The sequence below is a fragment of the Dama dama genome, chromosome 16, assembly GCF_033118175.1.
Source record: "Dama dama isolate Ldn47 chromosome 16, ASM3311817v1, whole genome shotgun sequence".
Lineage (NCBI taxonomy): Eukaryota > Metazoa > Chordata > Mammalia > Artiodactyla > Cervidae > Dama > Dama dama.
This window is the reverse complement of record NC_083696.1, coordinates 40,572,551-40,592,378: the sequence shown is the minus strand read 5'-3', so window position 1 is coordinate 40,592,378 and position 19,828 is coordinate 40,572,551. Positions and strand designations below refer to the sequence as shown.

Sequence of the window (19,828 nt, the reverse complement as noted above, 5' to 3'; positions counted from 1 at the left end):
AACTCTGCTCCACTTCTGCTATCAGAGATCTCACATCCCTTTTCAGCCCCAAGCTTCCAACTCTCTCATTCATTGACTTCCTCCGCTTAAAACTATTTCTCAACCACATGAAACCCATCAGTCCCATATAATGATTTTACAGGAAAGCAAACAACAGCCAAAAAAAAAAGCTATGAGACAAAGACCACCTGAATTCCTCTGCTTGCATGTCAACATAATGGGAAAGGTGTTTCTCCCTAAATCAAAGGCTCATCCCTCTTTCTAGACTTCAGTCTTCTTCCTCTCACCCGCACCCAGCCCATCAGTTGTTCCTTTCCCATTTCTTGAATACCTCCTCTTCAACTTGATTCTTCCTCCTAGCACCTAAACATGCTTATGTTTCTTCCATCCTTAAAAGATCTCTCTGTAATAGATGCTGTTATGCATAACCCAGACTCCCCTCCTGGACTGAGACATTCATTCTTCCAGCTGCCAGGAGTATTGGCTGCTGATAGCTCACAGGTCAAACCCCCTCTGAGAACTGCCACGGGGTACAGTCTTGCCCCAGGTGACACCCATTCTCCAGGACAGGCTACATCCTATGGCTGATTGGTGCTGGGGTATTTTAAGGGTACTTGGGCTTTGTTTTAAGCAGGTATACTCAGACAAGGCTTTCCAGGTGGCTCAGATGGTAAAGAATATGACTGCAATTCGGGAGACCTGGGCTCAATCCCTGGGTCAGGAAGATCCTCTGGAGAAGGGAATGGCAACCCACTCCAGTATTCTTGCCTAGAGAATCCCATGGACAGAGGAGCCTGGCAGGCTACAGTCCATGGGGCTGTAAAGAGTCAGACACAACTGAGCAACTACACTATTATTACCACTAAGACACGCAGACCTAGAGATGACTGTCACGAAGCAAGAGGTTTGTGCTCATCAATCCTTAGAAACAGGAGGTATGGCACGCCCTGTAGGGACACACCAGGAAGCACGAGCGTTGGCCAGGAGGCAGAGGGAGTGAGGGGAAAATAGGGGAACATGTGAAAACCATTATTATAATTTCCATGAGGAAGGCCGTGTAAGCAGGTTTAGGACTGGCCAGTTAGAGTAATTTCATGGGCGCTAGAGTATGTGTCAGGCACTTGGATGATTGGGGCAGGTGGATAGTGACCCAGGTGTAAGATCCTGATAAAGGAGATGGCTGGTGGGGGAGGGGGGGGGTGGGGTGGGGGCTGGGGGTGAATGGACTCTGATTTCCTATTCTAATTTGCATAGGAAAGTCATGCTTACAGAGGAGTCATTTTCTGTCTCTAGAATTAGCTAGTCCTGATAGGGGCAGACTCTCCAGAATCAGCAAGGCTCCAGATGTCAAAACATCAGAAAATACAGAAGATAAAATGGCATTAATACATGGGGTAAAGGGCCAAGCCCCCTTAACGTGATTCTGGGACAACTCAGAAAGGCCATCCTAGCTCTGCATCTCCCAGAGGGCTCTGCCAAGCCTGGATCCTTGCATCACAGTCCAACCTCTCCCTCTGCTCCTTCACACGGTGTCCCCCTACCCTCAGGAGTGCTCCCCAAGACACTTCCTGCCTGCAAACCTCCGTCTCAGAATCTGTTTCCCAGGGTCCCGACCCAAGACACTCTGCAAGCCCCACTAACCGTCATCCATCACTCTCCTCGCCTTCATAGCCAGACTTCCTGAAAGAGCAACCTCTCCTCACTCTCTCCACTGCTGCAAAAAGACTTGCACACCTTTGTCTCCACTGTTCTCTAACTTCAGGGTGACTCACAATCATGTGAATGTCTTTGTTAAACCACAGATGGAGGGCCTCCAGCTTTGAGCTCCTGATTCTGTAGATCTGAGGCAAGGCCCAACAACCCGCTTTCCAAACTTGCCCACACATTAAAGAACCCTTGTTTTCACAGTCTCCAGTTCTGTTCAGATGAGGCTTCCTTCTAGGAGCCTCATCTCCCCTTGTACATTTTTTTTTTTCTTTTGGCTGTTATTTATTTTTTCTTTTGGCTATGCCATGCAGTTTGCAGGATCTTAGTTCTCTGACCAGTGATCGAACCCATACCCCCTGAAGCGGAAGCATGGAGTTTTGACCACTGGACCACCAGGGAAGTCCCCCTTTATGCGTTTCTGAATCTGCCATCCAGTGGCTCTGTGGTTTCTCATGGAAACAGGCTCTCCTTTCACCTGCAGGCCTTTGGACGTATTTCGTTTGTGCCTGGACACCCCTCACGTCTTTCCCTTGCTTAGGCAGTCCCCTTTTAACCTGCTGTGTCTTCTCAATTCATTTCTTCAAGAAGTCTTGATCTTCTCCCGACCTCCCTTCACAGGCAGCTCCAATATGAGAATGGGGAAGTGAACAATGGGGGAGATGGCTCTCTAATCATAGAAACCCCTCCTCTTGGCTGCAGCAAAATAGCAAAGGAGGAGGCCCTGATGGGGTCAACTGGGCACCCTGGCGGCTCGTGTGGACAGAGGTGAAGAGGATGTGTCTACAGAAGGAGGGGCTCTTCCTGGGGCTCTGAACCCATGAGAGCGACCACCCCCCGGGGCCAGCAGTCTCATCCTGCTCCCCCCAGCCCAGGCAGCAGCCCCCCACCTCTCTGTCCCTCCCCCACGTCACAGCGGGGGTCAGATGATCCCCACTCGATGCACCAGCTCTCCCAGGGGAGTCGCCTCCCCACTCCTGGTGAGGTCACATGATCGCTTTGGTATGCGTGACAAGCTCCCCCAGAGTGATGCTTTGAGGGGTGACCTTGTCATCCGGGACACAGCCAGCTCCTTTGGAATTTGCCGATGTACAGCTGGGCTGCTTCCTGGGCCTGAAGGGGTGGGGGGAGGGGAAAGGCAGGGGCAGGGGCACCCCGGCTTTTTCTCCGGAGCCTTTTGGCCCCGATTTCCAAGCCCAGGTTACGTAACACCTGAGGAGAACCACGCTCTGCTGTCACCCACGCCTTTCCCTTTCTGTGGAGCCTTTCACAAGTGCAGCTGCTTCTCCGAGAAGGTCTATTTTGGGAGCTGTTTCCATCTGACCTATATTAAGCACAGTCACAAGGCAGAGGCGCGTCGTGAGTGCAGGGTGGCCTGCTTGCTGTTTGTATTTTTTAGTGTCACGGGTGAGGGGAGCAGACACACCCGTGCCTTTGGCCTGGGAGCTGAACTCAAGTGGCCCGTGGGCCTCCCCGGGGCAGCAAGTTGCAGAAAGCTCCAGACTTGAGCGTTCACCTGTAACTAGCACTGCCCCACTTCACAGCTCTGATTTGCCTCCCTCTGGAGACCCTGCTGACAGAGAATTCCTGAGTCACCTCAGCTCTGGTCAGGGAGGAACTTAAGTTCCCTGCAGACCTCGAATCTTCCAGGCCAGGCCAGGCTGAGTCCCTGGCCTGGGCCTGTGAAATGCAGTTAGTAGAGTTTTAACTGGCCGTCAATCGCCTCCATAGGGAATTCTGTTTCCTGAGACATTAGTTAAATCACATGACCAGCAGGGGGAGAGGAAGGGCTGCTGGGAGCCACTGGCCCAGGGTGTTGTTCAGTCGCTCAGTTGGGTCTGGCTTGTGACCTCATGGATTGTAGCCCCCAAGGCTCCTTGTCCATGGGATTTCCCAGGCAAGAATATTGGCATGGGTTGCCATCTCCTCCAGGGAATCTTTCCAACCTAGTGATCAAACCTAAGTACCCTGCTTTGGCAGGGGGGTTCTTTACCACTGAACCGCCTGGGAAGCCCCCCACTGGCCCATGTACTGTGCATAAACAAGTACTATCCGGACTTCTCACCACTTAGAGGGCCTGTGGAGAAAATGACAACACAAGTGATTCACCCATTAGGCACCCCATGTGCCCCTCTTAAGTGGGGGTATCTCTACGGTGGTAAAGGAATCTGTCTGCCAATGCAGGAGACATGGGTTCAATCCCTGGTCCAGGAATATCCAGTGGAGGTGGAAATGGCAACCCACTGCAGTATTCTTGCCTGGAGAATCCCGTGGACAGAGGAGCCTGGTGGGCTACAGTCTATGGGGTCACAAAGAGTCAGACATGGCTGGATATGCACTCACGCACACACGCACACACCAAGACACTGGGTTTGTCCTGCACATCTGACTCCCACCAGAGCTGGCTGGCATCATCTGGGAGGGGTCTTCCCTGGGAGCATTGATGCTGCTGTGTTGGTGAGGAGAGGGAAGGATGGATAGAGCTGAGTGTGAGCAAAGAGCGGAAGTGAGAGGAGATTTAAAAAACTTGAATTTGGCCTTGAGGAGTGGTTGGAGGAGAGGATGTGTAATGCATTCTAGGCAGGGACACAGCCCTAAGAAAGAGCAGAGCAGAGTAAGGCAAAGTACAGTTGCCACGCAGTACTATGGTGAAGGGTGGGTTAGGAGAAAAAGACGAAGCCAGCTTATGGTGGTCCTTCCAGGGTGGTGGCCCCCTTCCTTTCCTTGTTTCCTGTCCTTCCCACTCTCTTCACTGTCATGAGTCCTGGCTGCCCATCACCCTGTGGGGACTCTGGGGGTGAGGGGTGTGGAAGCTGTGAAACACTTGAGACCGTGTAGACAGGACTGCGGACAAGACTGTGGGTCTCCCAGTCGACCAGCAAATCCCAGTCTCCAGGTCCACATTCTCCCCCCTCCCCCCAGCCCCCGAAGTAAACACTGCAAAAGGCCACCTCCACTCCAGGGGCAGGACTGCTCTGGGAGTAAGGACGCTGCAACCAGAGGATCAAAGGAAAGGACCACAGAAGCATAGCAAATAGAGGTAACTGAGGGACCTGGGAAGAAAAACCCACTTTGATCATTAAGTAACAAAGAAAAGGCCATATTGTTTTTCATTAAAGGAAATACCAAAACAGAAAACAGTTAAAAGAAAAAAAAGGGAGAAATTGCAAAAGAGTGGATACTGTCATTTCCAGTTGGAATAAATGACCAAAGCAGTGTTTCTGTTGATACATCATGATGGGTAGAACACATTTTGGTGGGGATCGGGGAAGGGAATGACAATACCCATATTAAGATGCAAACTCCCACTGTTTGATTCAGTTTCCCTCCCCCTTTTCTGCTAATTTAGAAATGTTCCAGTGAGAGGAAAGTCTCCTTGTCCACTGATCATATGCTACCCAAAGGCAGGAAAATGACTTTCAACCCATCATTCTGATAGGGACAAAGACTTCCCAGGTGGCACTATGGTAAAGAACCTGCTTGCCAATGCAGGAGACCCAGGTTCAATCCCTGGGTCAGGAAGACCCCCTGGAGGAGGGCATGGAAACCCACTGTAGTATTCTTGCCTGGAAAATCCCATGGACAGAGGAGCCTGGCGGGCTATAGTCCATCGGGTCACAAAGAGTCAGACAGGACTGAAGCAACTTAGAATACACACGTGCAAAGGGACATAGTGTGTGATTAAATAGTTAATCCCACTGTGGGATTGCAACTAAAGAAAAATGTAACGGAGATCCCTATAAGTTAATAATCATTCAAAAAAAAGCAGGTTTGCTTAACCACAAAGCCAAGCAGCCCTGTTTAGCAACAAAGGTTAAGGTTAAGGTTAGCTGTCACTCCGTCGTGTCCAACTCTTTGTGACCCCATAGACTGTTGCCTACCAGGTTCCTCCGTCCATGGGATTCTCCAGGCAAGAATACTGGAGTGGGTTGCCATTTCCTTCTCCAGGAGATCTTCCCAACCCAGGGATTGAACCCGGGTCTCCTGCATTGTAGGCAGACGCTTTACCATCTGAGCCACCAGGGAAGTCACTTAGCAACAAAACCATTCAACAAAAGCATGAGAAGTGCCTCCAAACAAGAAAAGAATGGTGGCCTGAGGCCACATCCTGCCCGGTGAGTTCAGTAAGTTCATGACTCCTAGGACAGGCTCTCTACACATAAAAAAACAACCATTTATGCGAAGGTGACATTTCAAAGTAAAGATCCTCTTGTACCGAGACCTGAAATAATTTTTCCATAGCGCCATGACAGTCTTAGCCTGACCATGTAGGGATAAGAAAACTCTCTGCCCAACCCAAAGGAGGAGCTGATGATGGATGTTTGCTGTGTGCTTAAGAATGAGGATGAAAGTGGTCTTTTTCTCCCTCCCCACTTTTCCTTTGATTATAAAACTGTACCTCACTAAGTTCTCAGGAAGTGGCACCCTCTGGCCCACCCAAGTTTAAGCCTTCAAGCATCCTATTTTAACAAATCACCTCTTACCTATCACTTTGCCTCTTACTGAATTCTTTCTGTGCTGAGACAAGAGACCAGAGTTCCTAGAGTACCCCAAGATGCCACCTTGTAATTTTAATTTCGGCATTTAGCACTTTGCTATAACATGGTAGGTGCTCAATAAGTGAGTGAAGTGAAAATCATTTAGTCGTGTCCAACTCTTTGCGACCCCATGCATTATACAGTCCATGGAATTCTCTAGGCCAGAATACTGGAGTGGGTAGACTTTTCTTTCTGCAGGGGATCTTCCCAATCTAGGAATTGAACACAGGTCTCCCGCATTGCTGGCGGATTCTTTACCAGCCACAAGGGAAGTCAATAGGTGCTCAATGAACACTTGTTCAAAGAACAACTTTGCAAAGAAAGAAGCTCCTTGATAATCGTAGTTCAACTCTAGAAGAAATAGTGAATTTCATCCTATGATGGTGATATTAGGCAACTGTTCAAAGATCTGAATAAGAAAATAGGTATAAAAGATATTGGGAACAATTTGGGAAATATGATAACAATAGGTAGTACGTGATTTTAGGAAACTTTTATTAATTTACTTAAGGGTGATGATGCTTTTGTGGTTGTGAAAAAGAACGTCCTTCTTGAGAGAATGCATTTTAAGTTCTTTAGGAGTAAAAAGTCATGGCATCTACAAGTAATTTTGAAAACTTTTAGTGGAAAAGAAAGGCATATAAGAAAAATGTTAACAATTATTAAGTCTAGATAATGAGACTATGAGTATCATTGCACTATTTTTAAAAATTTTTTCTGTGTGTTTGCAAGTATTTATATGTTGCAAGTGTTTGTTTAAAAGTTTAAAAACATAATGGATACCATACAACATGAGGCTAGAAGATAAGAAAATGTAATATCTTTTATGATTGGTAAATAAAAAAGCAGAAAATGTATAAAATGTATGAAAATGTAGATAGAAGAACTGAAAATAATTGCCAGTCTGATGTTGAAATCATGGAAGATATCATTTACTTAACTTTCTGTTATGTTTTCTTATCTTTGAAAAGATAGTTTAAAAGCTATTTACAATAAGCAATTCACTGCTTAACTTTGTGTATCTTTTGTGTATTGTTGTGATATATACATATATATGTTTACCTTATTACTTTTATGCCAAATTATTTAACATAGTAAATTTCAACTCTATGTTTCAACTTGAGTTACATTACATTTTGTTTTATCACTGACCTATGGGATGCAATAAAACAATTAGAATACTAACTGTACCTTAAGAAAAAAAATTCACTCAAATTTATTGCTTTAGTGGCATTTTAAAATAGAAAAAAAGACCTGGCAAAACATTTCTTTTCTTTTTTCTTTCCTTCCTTTCAAATTAAATTATTATCTTGGTAAATAATTACCGTTTGTGCTTCTCTTCCCTCCATCCCCCACCAAAAGATATCACACAATTATGTTAAAAATCTGGAAGGTATTAAAATATACAGAAAGAAAACTTTAATAAAGGCCTTTAAAATGCCTTTATTTTCAACATCTAGAAAAAAACAGCTTACATTTTGTGATATTTCTTTTAATCTTTTATCTCATGTATGAGTTTTTCTTAACTGAGATCATACTGATAAGCAATCATGTATTATGTGTTGTGTGAGAGAGCGCGGGAGGGCGTGCCACACACATGCCATCTTACAGATACACCTTCATGTATTTAAACCTCCTATTGTTGGACACTTGGTGCAAGAGACTGAGTGTTTGTCTTCCTACCAAATTCATGTTGAAACCTAATCCCCAATGTGATGGTGTGTGGAGGTGGGGTGTTTGGACGGTGATTAGGTCATGAGGGTGGAGCCCCCTTGAACGGGACTAGTACCCTTGTAGAAGAGACCCCAGAGGTCTCCGTTCCTCCTTTCGCCTTATAAGGACACAAGGAGAAGACAGCTGTCTATAAGCTAAGATGTAGGCTCTCACCAGGTATTAAATATGCCAGTACCTTGATCTCTCAGCCTCTAGACTGTCAGAAATATTTTTCTGTTGTTTATAAGCCATCTAGTTTATGAAGTTCTGTTATAGCAATCTGAATAGACAAAGATACTTAGTCTTTTTTTCTTCATTTTCCCCCTATTTCCAGAGTCGTGAACATCCTATATGTATATCTTTTCCTAACACTTTTTGCCCTTATATTTTCTTGGATCAAAGTATATGAATTCTTCTTTCCTCTTAGTATATATGTAGGTTCATTAAATGGTAAAAGTTAAAGGGTTATGTACCTAACTTAGTAGGGGAAAGGGAGAGAGGAGTAAAATGTTTCTATGGGAAGAATAACTAGGTTTCTTTTGGGTAGGATAAATGGATTTTCAGAACAAACAAGAGATAAAGTTTGTGATGATATTTGTCTATACAGGTGGATGAAAATTCAATTAACTATCAAGAAGGAAAAAAAGGAATTTTATTAGAGCCATACTGAGGATTAGAACCCAGGGAGCAGATTTTCAGAAAGCTCTGAGAACTGTTGTGCCTGTCAGAAGTCAAAGGTATGGTCGTATATATTTTTGAGACAAAGGATCATACATCAAAATGACATACCGGTATTTTACCTAACGTTCACCAAGGATAGGTAAACAGGTACCAAGCGAACAGTAAGTCATCATGATCCCCTACAGAGCCCGAAAAGAACAGTCTTTTTTCCCTAATTGGGATATAATCGCTTTACAATGTTGTGTTACTTTCTGTTGTACAACATCATGAATCAGTCTTATGTGGACATATACCCCCTCCCTCTTGACCCTCCCCCTCCCCCCCTCCCCCTCCAGGTCCTCACAGGGCACTCAGCTGAGCTCCCCGTGCTGAAAAAGCAGGTTCTCACTAGCAACTATTCTACACATGCTGGTGTAAGTATGTCAATGCTACTCTCTTAAGAAGTTCCATTGGTAGCCTCAGAAGAAAGAAAAAAAATGATCCTTATGGTTGAGCAGACACTCTCATCTTCGAGGAGCTCTGGTTAATGCGTAATGCAGGTGCCTTAGGGAGAGAAAGAGGAGGCCCAAACGCACATGCAGAGAGAATTTTATGTTCAGTGTTTCTTGTCCTGCCTTAAAATATAAATTTTATTTCATCAGATGCATTTCTGTTTCCTTCAAGGCCATACAGATTCCCCAGAAAAGGGATTTGGGGTAAATGTTACTCTTTCATCTCTTTGGGGAATAGGTTTACCTTGAAGAAATAATTTATGGTAGGCTTATTTCCCAGAAATCTCTGCTTTTAGTCAGATCAGGGATCTCCGAGAGGCTTCTTTCTATATCTGTTGCATTTCAAATGTCTTCAGCTTAAAATAATTTTTATATCAACTCCTGGATTCTGAAGGTCCTCACGTGTATTATCTGATTATTTTCCAGGACTCTTTTACTAACTTATACTTTTACGAAGCAAACGGAGTCAAGTATTAAAAATTTTTAGAAATCATTACTGATTTGATAAATTAAAATTGGTCTAATTTTCAATGTTTTAAAATCACTGAGCTTAAGTCTTTGAAAAAATTGTTTGTTTCCCTATTTATTTCCTTTTTGAATGAATTATATTTGCATGCTCTTTTACCTACTTTTATTTGCTAAAAAATTTACTAGTGCACTAAAATCCTTCAGATCTTAAATACTCAATTGTGACATTAGAATATTTATGTGAGCAGACTGAAAAATTTGTATGTTTAACTTACCAGCATGAAGAGAAATAAGAATTCATTTAATCATCAAATTCCTTAATAATTTTGAAAAACAGAAGGGTCAGGTTATTTAACCAGGACAGTTTTGATTGTTATCCTAGCTATCTTCAAAGTGAAAGTCGGGACCAAAGTCCAACACCAAGTTTTTTTAAAAAACAAACTCTGTGGATATTTAAAATTAATGCTCCAAATTCCATGGAGGCTAATCTTTCAATGACTTTGTGTGGTGTCTCAAATACCTCAGCAATCCCAAATTACAACTTTGTGTTTTCGATTGATTACATTAAGTGCACTTCACTCCATAGCTATGACTCCAAAATAATGTTTTTTAATTTGCTCAAATCTCCTATATTTAACTTTCCTGTTTAGCCATAGCCAATCAAAAGAAAACACTGTATTGCTCTAAGCTGCTTCTTTCAAGGGTGATCCATTGTCTGTTTGTAGAGATTAAAGCAAAAGAACTTAGTCACAATTTTTCCAATTCTAAACCAGCTACCAACCTTCCTCTGAGATTTATAAATGAATTTTCTGGACTTCCACTTCAGTATCTATAAAAGCAGGCCTGGTTGTCAGAATATATTTTTTCCTTACAATCTCATTTCCTATCTTAAACGCAAATTGTCAGTGCCTGGCACAGTGCCTGCTATAACTAGTTCCGTAAATGTTTGATCATGTTGACTTGAATTGACTCAACTATTGGTAAAAGTTAAATGTCTCTGTAACATGGTTGGCAGAGATGATTATTTTCAAAATTATGCTGAATTATATCACTGACAGAAACAAAGGGATCTTCGGACAAATCTGGTGGAGCTACCTGCTTCCTTCCCCATGGCATCCTCCTGAGCTGTGATGGCCACTCTTCCCCCACCTTCACTCCTTACTTCACTGGAGCATGAGATGCTCTCCTCCTAGGGTTGACCCCTTGAGATGGTTCCATGTAGGCTAGGACTTCCCAGGTGGCACTAGTGGTAAAGAACCCACCAGCCAATGCAGGAAACTTAAAGAGACTCAGGTTTGATCCCTGGGTTGGGAAGATCCCCTGGAGGAAGGCAGGGCAACCCACTCCAGTATTCTTGCCTGGAGAATCCCATGGACAGAGGAGCCTGAAGGGCTGCAGGCCATAGGGTCACAAAGAGTCAGACACGACTAAAGCAACTCAGCATGCATGCATGCAGTCTGGTTCTGAGATCTGAGCTTTGTGAATAAGCTGCCACATCCCTGCCAGGAATTCACAAAGCAGGTTCTTCCTCTCGAATTGGGGTGGGGGTGAGGGGTGATAAGGGTGAAAGGTGACAGAAGAGATGTACCCTCTGCAGACCTTTCCTCCTCCTACCTGCCCCTGAAGCAACACCATCTGTTCTCCAAGGGGTGCAGAATGAGCAGTGAACCCCTCTAGCTGGAATGTTCTTACAGGGCAGTGCTGGCTTCTGCAGGGGAGTGTAGAGCCTAAACTTGGCCCCCAGCCCAGTCAGCTGAGCTCCACTGCAGCGGCACCATGCTGCTCAGCCCTGGAGGCCCCAGAACCGGACCACTTCACACTCAGGTGCAGCTAGCCCCTTCCCCCACACCCCAACCCCAAGCCTCCCCACTGGGATCTCAGACCCCAATCTATAAAAGGTGATGTCTGTCTCTTGGCTAAAGCACCAGGATCTGCCCAGACATTTCTGCAGCAGAACTAGAAGAAAGAAACCTTCCACTGCCCCCAGCTCTGTCCTCTCACCGTTCCACCCAACCTACCTGCAGGAAAAATGTGAGGCTACAGCCTGGAGGCAGAGTGTTTCCATCATGTAGGCCTAGGACGGCCTTCCCTGGTGGCTCCGCGGTAAAGAACCTGCCTTCAATGCAGGAGATCCAGGTTTGCTCCCTGGATTGGGAAGATCCCCTGGAGGAGGGAGTGGCAACCCACTCCAGTATTCTTGCCTGGGAAATTCCATGGACAGCGGAGCCTGGTGGGCAGCAGTCCATGGGGTGGCAAAGAGTCAGACATGACTGAAGGGACTAGGCAGAGGCATCAGCAGCAGCAGGTCTAGAGCAACATCTGGACAAAATGGCGAGCTCGGTTTGGAGCAACCCCAGTCTCCTGGCCTTGCCATCGGCCAGGGAGGGCTCTGCTCTCCTCTGAGCCGTCTGCCGCTTCCTCCTTCGGCTCTCTCATTCCTGAGTCTTTCCAGTGCACCAAAGTGGAGCTACCTAGCAAACCAGACTTCAGATCTGGGGGCCAAGTACAACCCATTGTTAAAGGTAGTCTTCCTTGTGGATCGCAAGGCACTTTCCAGCTTCATGGTGGGTACATGATTGATTAGCTGCTCTGCCTGCCACAAGCCTGAGTGGGAATAAAAGTGACACATAGCACGTTTGCACCATTATGGACACTACTTTGTACACCAGTCCAGTGAAATCACGTTCAAAGGGCTAAAAATGGCTGAAAGTCCGAGGTTGAGACTTTGGACATAATAGAACATGAGTAAAATGTGGTGGTGGGAAAAATACTTGGCTTTGGGGGTGTTGATCATAATCCATGTTTTTATTTTCTACCTTAAGGAAAAAGAAATGTTTTTGGTAGAGGCCTGACTTATTTATCTTTTAAATGACTGATTTCACATACTTTGGATGGTTTCATTAACTATTCAAAAGTACAATTTGTTTTTGTGGAATTTGAGTGGGCCCATTTCAAATTATGTTGGGTTGCTGATGGTCCCCCTCACAATATGCTTGTTCCAGGGGGTGCACATGAGTCTCTTCCTGATGAAGGATGAGACTAGAAAGTCTGTTCATGTGGGAGTGATGGCCATGATCTGGAATCTTCTCACCAGTGGAGAACTCTGCTGCTGAATAACCAGTTGGGATGTTGAGAGGCACATCAAATACTTTCAAAGTGGTGGAAACACATACTATTTTTCCTTTATTTATTTTCTACTTTCTAAATGAACCTGTATGATTAGAAAACATAAGACATAAAAAAATAATATAATGCTATATACCTAGAGGTATACTTTCTATAGTTATATCTACTGGTAGTGAAAATTTTAGTGGCTTTACATTTTTCATATTTTCCAAGTTTTCTGAAATTATTATGTATTCATGAGCATTTGTTAATTATAGAACCAGGAATTTTTTAATAAAATTTCTTTCTTAACAAAACAAGCAAAAAAATCCATTTGACAAAAATGAATTACAGATGGATATGCAAAAAGGAAAGGAAGTTTAACATGTTTGAGAAAAAAAATACAGAAAACTTTCTTCATTACCTTAAGCTAGGGAAGTGCTTCTAAATCAAGACATAACATATACTAGCTGTGAAAGGAAACTTGGTAACTTCCACTGCAATGTAATTAAGAATGCATGTTCATCCAAAGCCACCATAAAGAGACTCATGGAATCAGAAATATTTCTGGAAAAAATAATTGCCACATATACAGCTGAAAAAGTTGTTAGAAATATTTTTTCTACATTGAAGATGTATAATACCGTACAATATATAATGTTTATATTGCTAAAATATTAATTCTAGAATCTATAAACAACTCAAATCACTCATGATAAAAAAATGATGGTGAGGGCTTCCCTGGTCGCTCAGTGGTGAAGAGTCTGCCTGCTAATGCAGGGGACTCTGGTTAGATTCCTGGTCCATACAGGAAGATCCCACATGCCTAACAGCAACCAAGCTCGTGTTCCACAACTATTAAGCCTGTGCTCTAAAGCCTGGAAGCTGCAACAACTGAAGCCTAACAGCCTAGAGCCTGTGATCTGCAAGAGGAGAGACCACTTAATGAGAAGTCCAAGCGCCGCAGCTAGAGAAAAGCCCATGCAGCAACAAAGACCCAGCACAGTCAAAAAAAAAAAACAAAAAAATTTTTTTAAATGATAGTGTCCCCAAAGTGGGCAAAAGACATGATTGGGCACCTCAGAGAAGAAGAAACATAAACGTACCAAAATGTATGAAGATAACTGCTCAACTTGGTTAGTAATCAGAGTAACACAGAGATACCATTATCTGTCCAACAGAGAAGAGCCAAAGGTCAAGTCTGAAAAGGCAAGTGGTGATGAGAGAGTGAGTTACTAAGAACTCTCCTACACTGCTGGTGTTTCAGCCACTTGGGAAAACACTGTGGGGTGATCTTGTCAAGTTCAGCGTATGCATACACTATAGCCCAGCAATTCCAATTCTACGTATCTACCTAATGAGAAGTGCCCAAACGTGTGTACAAGATAACAAGTGCAAGAATACTCAAAGAGGTGGTTTTCATAACAGCAAGAAATTAGACAGCAGAAAAAATATGCTGTAGCCCTGGAAATGATGCTGCAGTGAAAACGACAGAACCCAGCTACACACAAACCAATATGGCTATGACTTAGTAACATAAGGCTGAGAAAGACACTAGTCCAACACGATGATATATGTACAATATAACACCCCTTCCCAAAGTTTTGAAACAAGCAAACCGGAGCAGCATATTATTTAGGGATGCCCACACAATACAATAGAAAATTTTTTAAATCATCCAGAAAATGACAAACACAAAATGGATATTAGGGGTACTCGGTTAAAGAGACAGGTAGTGGGATTGGGGAGTTAACACATTTGTAGCTTCAACCATGCAATGTATTGGTTGTATTATAGTTTTTAAATTCGGTAAGGGGTTCACAGTTGTCTTGGTCTTTACTACATCTTATAACTTGGCTACATGTAACATTTTGTTCTGTTATTGTTGTTTAGTCACTATGTCACGTCTGACTCTTTTGTGACCCCAAGGACTGTAGCCTGCCATGCTCACTGTCCATGGGATTCTCCAGGTAAGAATGCTGGGGTGGGTTGCCATTTCCTACTCCAGGGGATCTTCCCCACTCAGGAGTCAAACGTGTGTCTCCTGCATTGGCAGGCAAGTTCTTTACCACTGAACCACCAGGGAGGCCATGCAACATTTCAATATACTGTTTATTACATCATTTTAAAATATCACAACTATAGAAGGAAACATGTAGCATGTCCAAGGCCTATAAGTGGAACTCCTTTGATATGAACTTAGTTTTGACTCGGGATTCCAAACTTATTTTTCAGCTGTGCTGGGTCTTTATTGCGGTGCACAAGCTCTTAGTTGCTGCAAGTGGGCTTTCTCCAGTTGTGGCGCTCGATGGCCTCTTTAGTTGTGGAGCTCAGGCTTCCCTTATTGCAGAGTATGGGCTCTAGAGTCACCAGGCTCAGCAGTTAGGGCTTGCGGGCTTAGTTGCCGAGTGGGATTTTAGTTCCCCAACCAAGGATCTAACCTGCATCCCCTGCCTCTTGGAAGATGGATTCTCAACCACTGGACCACCAGGGGAAGTCCCTGGGATTATAAACTCTTAGATCCATCTGGTCATGATGTATTGTTGTATTTTTAATTTGTATTAATAATAATAATAATTAATAATTTTTAATTTGAAAAAATAAATCCTGATTATAATTACTGGTATGGGGATTGAGGCACAGATTCATTTCCTTATTCCCTCTCTCCGCTCTGTAGCATCTTCCCAAATGATCGTGTCCCTGAGGGTGGCTAAGAGGGAGGAGGTGGAATGAGAGTTGATGGCCTGCTTTTTTAGGGTCCCCTGCAGACCAGAGCTACCCTACCAGAGTAGGGTATTGGACAGACCTCTGGGCATCCCAGTTGGCACTACTGGTAAAAAAAAACCTCTCCTGCCAGTGCAGGAGACTTAACAGACATGGGTTCAATCCCTGGGTGGGGAAGATCCCCTGGAGGAGGAGATGGCAACCCACTCCAGTATTTTTGCCTGGAGAATCACACAGAGGAGCCTGGTGGGCTACAGTCCACGGGTTGCACAGAGTCGGACATGACTGAAGCAGCTTGGCACGCATGCACTGGGTATCATCTTCACTGACAGGGCAGCCCTCTTGGCCTGAAGTCATTCTTTGGGGTAAACACAGGGTGAGAGCTCTGTTTCCCGAGTATACTGAGGACCCCCTCTGGCCTTGCACTCCTCCCGGGGGTCAGGGTATCAGACGGACACACAGTCCTTGACTTCTCAGCAGAACTGCTGAAGGGCCAGGGTGGCACCGTGATTCCTGGGGCAGTGAGGGGAGATCGGAGGCCAGGGGCAGTCTAGTGAGGGGATGGGGAAAGCAACTGCCTCATGGAGGGGTGGAGGTAAGAGAGATACACAAAATCAAGGAGCCGCTGAGAGCTCCTGCCACACACAGGAGGGGCTCCCGGGAGGGGAGTGGTGTCACCGTGGGAACCCTCTCCTTTTTCCCTCATGAGGCACCTAATGGGCTGACGGCTGACCAGGAAGTGAATCCGGGTCTTCAGTTTCCAGCCCAGGGCACTGTCATGACAACCTTTGCTTTTCTTCTCTGCAGTCCCACCCACAGACAACCTTTTACATAGTATTCAAAGTGGGGGAGGTAACGGAGTTCAAGCTGTCAGGAGTCATATGGACCTTCCATCAGAGAAGTAACCAGGCTGTTGTGCTTAGCATTTAAAGTCAGGGGCTGTCAAACCTTTGTGGCAGCGGTTTAGTTGCTCAGTCGTGTCCAACGCTTTGAGATTCCATGAATGGCAACCGGCCAGGCTCCTCTGTCCATGGGATTTTCCAGGCAAGGGTACTGGAGTGGGTTGCCATTTCCTTCTCCAGTGGATCTTCCCGACCCAGGGATCGAACCCACGGCTCCTGCATCTCCTTCATTGCAGGCGGATTCTTTACCGCTAAGCCACCAGAGAAGCTCAAACCTTTAAGGCACGGAAGTGTAAACTGAGACCCAGAAATCCAAAAGGGCTTCCCAGGTGGCGCTAGAGGGTAAAGAACCCATCTAATGCAGAAGACATGAGTTCAGTCCCTGGGTGGGGAAGATCCCCTGGAGGAGAACATGGCAACCCACTCCAGTATTCTTGCCTAGAGAATCCCATGTAGCCTGGTGGGCTACAGTCCATGGGGTCTCACAGAGTCAGAGACTACTGAAGCAACTTCGCATGTATTCGCATGTATGAGAAATCTAAAAAGCACAGAGGTCAATCCAGGTTTTAAACTTTCTTGCTCCATCTTCTTGAGATTCCTGGCTGCCTAGCTGGGTATGTCTGAACATGACAAGCCCATAGCTTTCCTGCTGTTCGTGTTCTACCTGTGTGCAGATGAGCAGAAACAGGAAGAAAGCCTTTCTGTCTAGCAGCAACACCACCCACCCCCCTCCCCACCCCCCAAATCTCCCCTTCCCCACCCTTCTTCTCCAGCCTGGCTTCCCTCACCACAAAGTCTATATAGCCTTCAGCTCAAGAGCCAACATTAATCGCTGGTAGGGTTGGAGCAATGGTGTTGTTCCTTGGCTCCAAGCCAGACTCCCAGGATGTGCGTCAGAAAAAGGCAGTGAGTGAAATTCCAAAGCAGTGTGAGTCACCGTGGGGGAGGAGGAGAGACCAGAAGAGAAATCAGAATGAGAGTCTGAGGGCAGACCCACACAGAGCCCTGGGGTCAGGGGCTGGGTGAGGGATCTGGAATGCTCACCTGCCCAAAGATGGGATCATGCATTCCTAGCCAGGTAGCTTCTCTCTGAGGTCTGGGCAGGACGGGAACTGACCAGGAGGCACGCCAGTAGGTCCCACCCCTTGATACAGTGACCATGCCCCTCACCTGGCTCCCCATAGGCTGGCCTTTGGATCCCAGCCCCCAAAAATCCCTCTGGTTGTTTCTTCACTCATTCCCTCCCTCCCACTCACCTGGCCCAGGACACTGCTTCCAGACGGGGAATAGTGACAAGCCAGCCGAGCCCCAGAGGAGAGGCAGCAGGTAAGTCCACCACTCACGTCTAACTGGCCCCGAGACCACCCTGGGCATCTTTCTCTGTGCTCGGGGGAAAAGACAGGAGTTGTGTCAAGCCCCATCTTTCCCTATCTGTGCTCACCTGTCCCAACACTCAGTACAATGTGGAGTTCTCACGATGTGATCTTGCGGAAGCAGGGAGACGTGAAAGCAGCTCGAAGGGCAGGTGGGTGAAAGCAGCTCGAAGGGCAGGTGGGTTAGGAATCTTACCCATCAAGATGCAGTAGCCCCTTGACTGTGTGTGGCCCAGAAACCCGAGGTGGCCAGAGTCAGGGCAGGAAGTGGGGGGAATGTCTACAGGTGGCCTGGATCCTACTCTCTCCTTGTGAACCTAGCCAGGAGGGAAGGAGAATCGGGGAAGGCAAACCCCCCCAACAGCCCATTTCATGCTTATCAATCAAAGCGGCCACTGGCCAGGATGGAGCACAATAACAGCCTGTGATTCTGGGGCCACCATGGTCCTCAGGCTTACTCTGTCTCTGCCCCTGTTCTACCCGAAGGGTCGCTGCTGATACCAGAAACGCCTCGTTAGCCTGAGCCAGGCCTTTCCTTCCATCTCAGCGCAGTCCCTCTGTGACCCCTTAAGGGCCTCCTCCCCACTCCAGGAGCACCTCAAATTTTTAGGGTAAAACAAACCGAGCACATCCCTAACCCCATTTTCATCTTCTCAGACTTCTAGCTCACCCAATTTGGCTCTTTTTTTCTAGTCACCCATGAGTAAGAAATCTCAGTCTTGCTCTAGGAATTCCTTCAGGGCAGCAGAGATCCCTGGGCTAACCTGCTGTTACTTCCTTGCAAAGGAGCAGAAGAGGGAGGGAGAACTTTTGTTTTAAGAACCAGCCTAAGGCCATGGGTGTGTGTCCCTGCTAGGCTGTGGAGACTCAGGCAAGGGGCTAGGTCTCCCATGGGTGCCATGAGCCTTGGTAAGCTGGAAGGGTGGAGGTGAGCACAGCTTGGGTTTCCCTGCTGGCTTAGCAGTAAAGAACCCGCCTGCCGATGAAGGAGATGCAGGTTCCATCCCTGGGTTGGGAGGATCCCCTGGAGAAAGAAATGGCAACCCACTTCAGAACTTTTGCCTGAGAAATCCCACGGACAGAGGAGACTGGCAGGCTACAGTCCAAGGGGTCACAAAGAGTCAGACTGAGCACATATGAGCACATTTTGGCTAAGAGGAGCTATATGAAGTCACCATTCAAGGATCCAGCTGATCATCTTTAGAGTTAACCTTTGTCGGAGGTTCTAAGGCATAGTAATTTTAGGTCTTCTCTGTGTTACCAGACCTTTAGGCTTCAGGGCATATTTACTCATCTCTAGCTGTTAAAACCTGTCAGTTCTGCTGTTGGAGATTATATACATATATGTATTTATATACACACATGTGCATCCCATCAGCTGAGTTAAAAACCCAAGCCCTGAGGCATGAAAATGTCTCCATATTGTTGACACCCTATAGGGCAATCTGGGCTAAGTATGGGCTGGAGGAGGACTTTGAGACAAGTTTCAGCTGGTCCATTCCTGCGTCTCTGCTTTCTATCTCCATAAAAACATCATGTGATAACAACACACAGAGTTTCAACACAACTGGGGAAACTCATCTCACAGCCCCAACTAGTCTCCCCCACAGGAGGAGACTGAAGCCCAGAGATGAAGGCATGGTGCAGGGGCCAGAGCCTAGTGTGGCCACAAGCTCCCTGGGTGACTTTCCTGGGCTGTTTTCTGCTCTGGGCCTCAGTTTTCACATCTGTAAGTGAGGAGGATTATTTGTAAGTGAATGAAGAATGTGTTAATGCTCTAATATCAGGGAATGAAGGGACTTGCCCGGTGGTCCAGTGGCTAAGACTTTGTGATCCCAATGCAGGGGGGCCTGGGTTCGATCTCTGGTCAAGGAACTAGATCCCGCATGCTACAACTAAGACCTGGTATGGCCAAGTAAATAAATATGAAAGTAAATAAAATCAGGGCATGGGGTTGTAAGGGCTCAGGGGCTGTGCCATCTCCTCTCAGAGGCCCCAAGCTAGCTGCCAGAATAGAATTTTTGCTCTGTGCTGCCCTGACAATTCACGTCACTCCTTGATGCTTCAATGTCCTCATCTACCAAGTGGGGATAATATTAGTACCTCCTTACAGGATGGTTTTGAAGTTT

General features: G+C 45.8%; 1 non-coding gene across 1 annotated transcript; it reads right to left on the bottom strand.

Moving 5' to 3' along the window:
* Positions 1-5,658: 5,658 nt before the first annotated feature.
* TRNAC-ACA (transfer RNA cysteine (anticodon ACA)) lies at positions 5,659-5,730 on the bottom strand. Its single transcript has one exon. It is a non-coding gene; the product is annotated as a tRNA-Cys (tRNA).
* Positions 5,731-19,828: the final 14,098 nt, after the last annotated feature.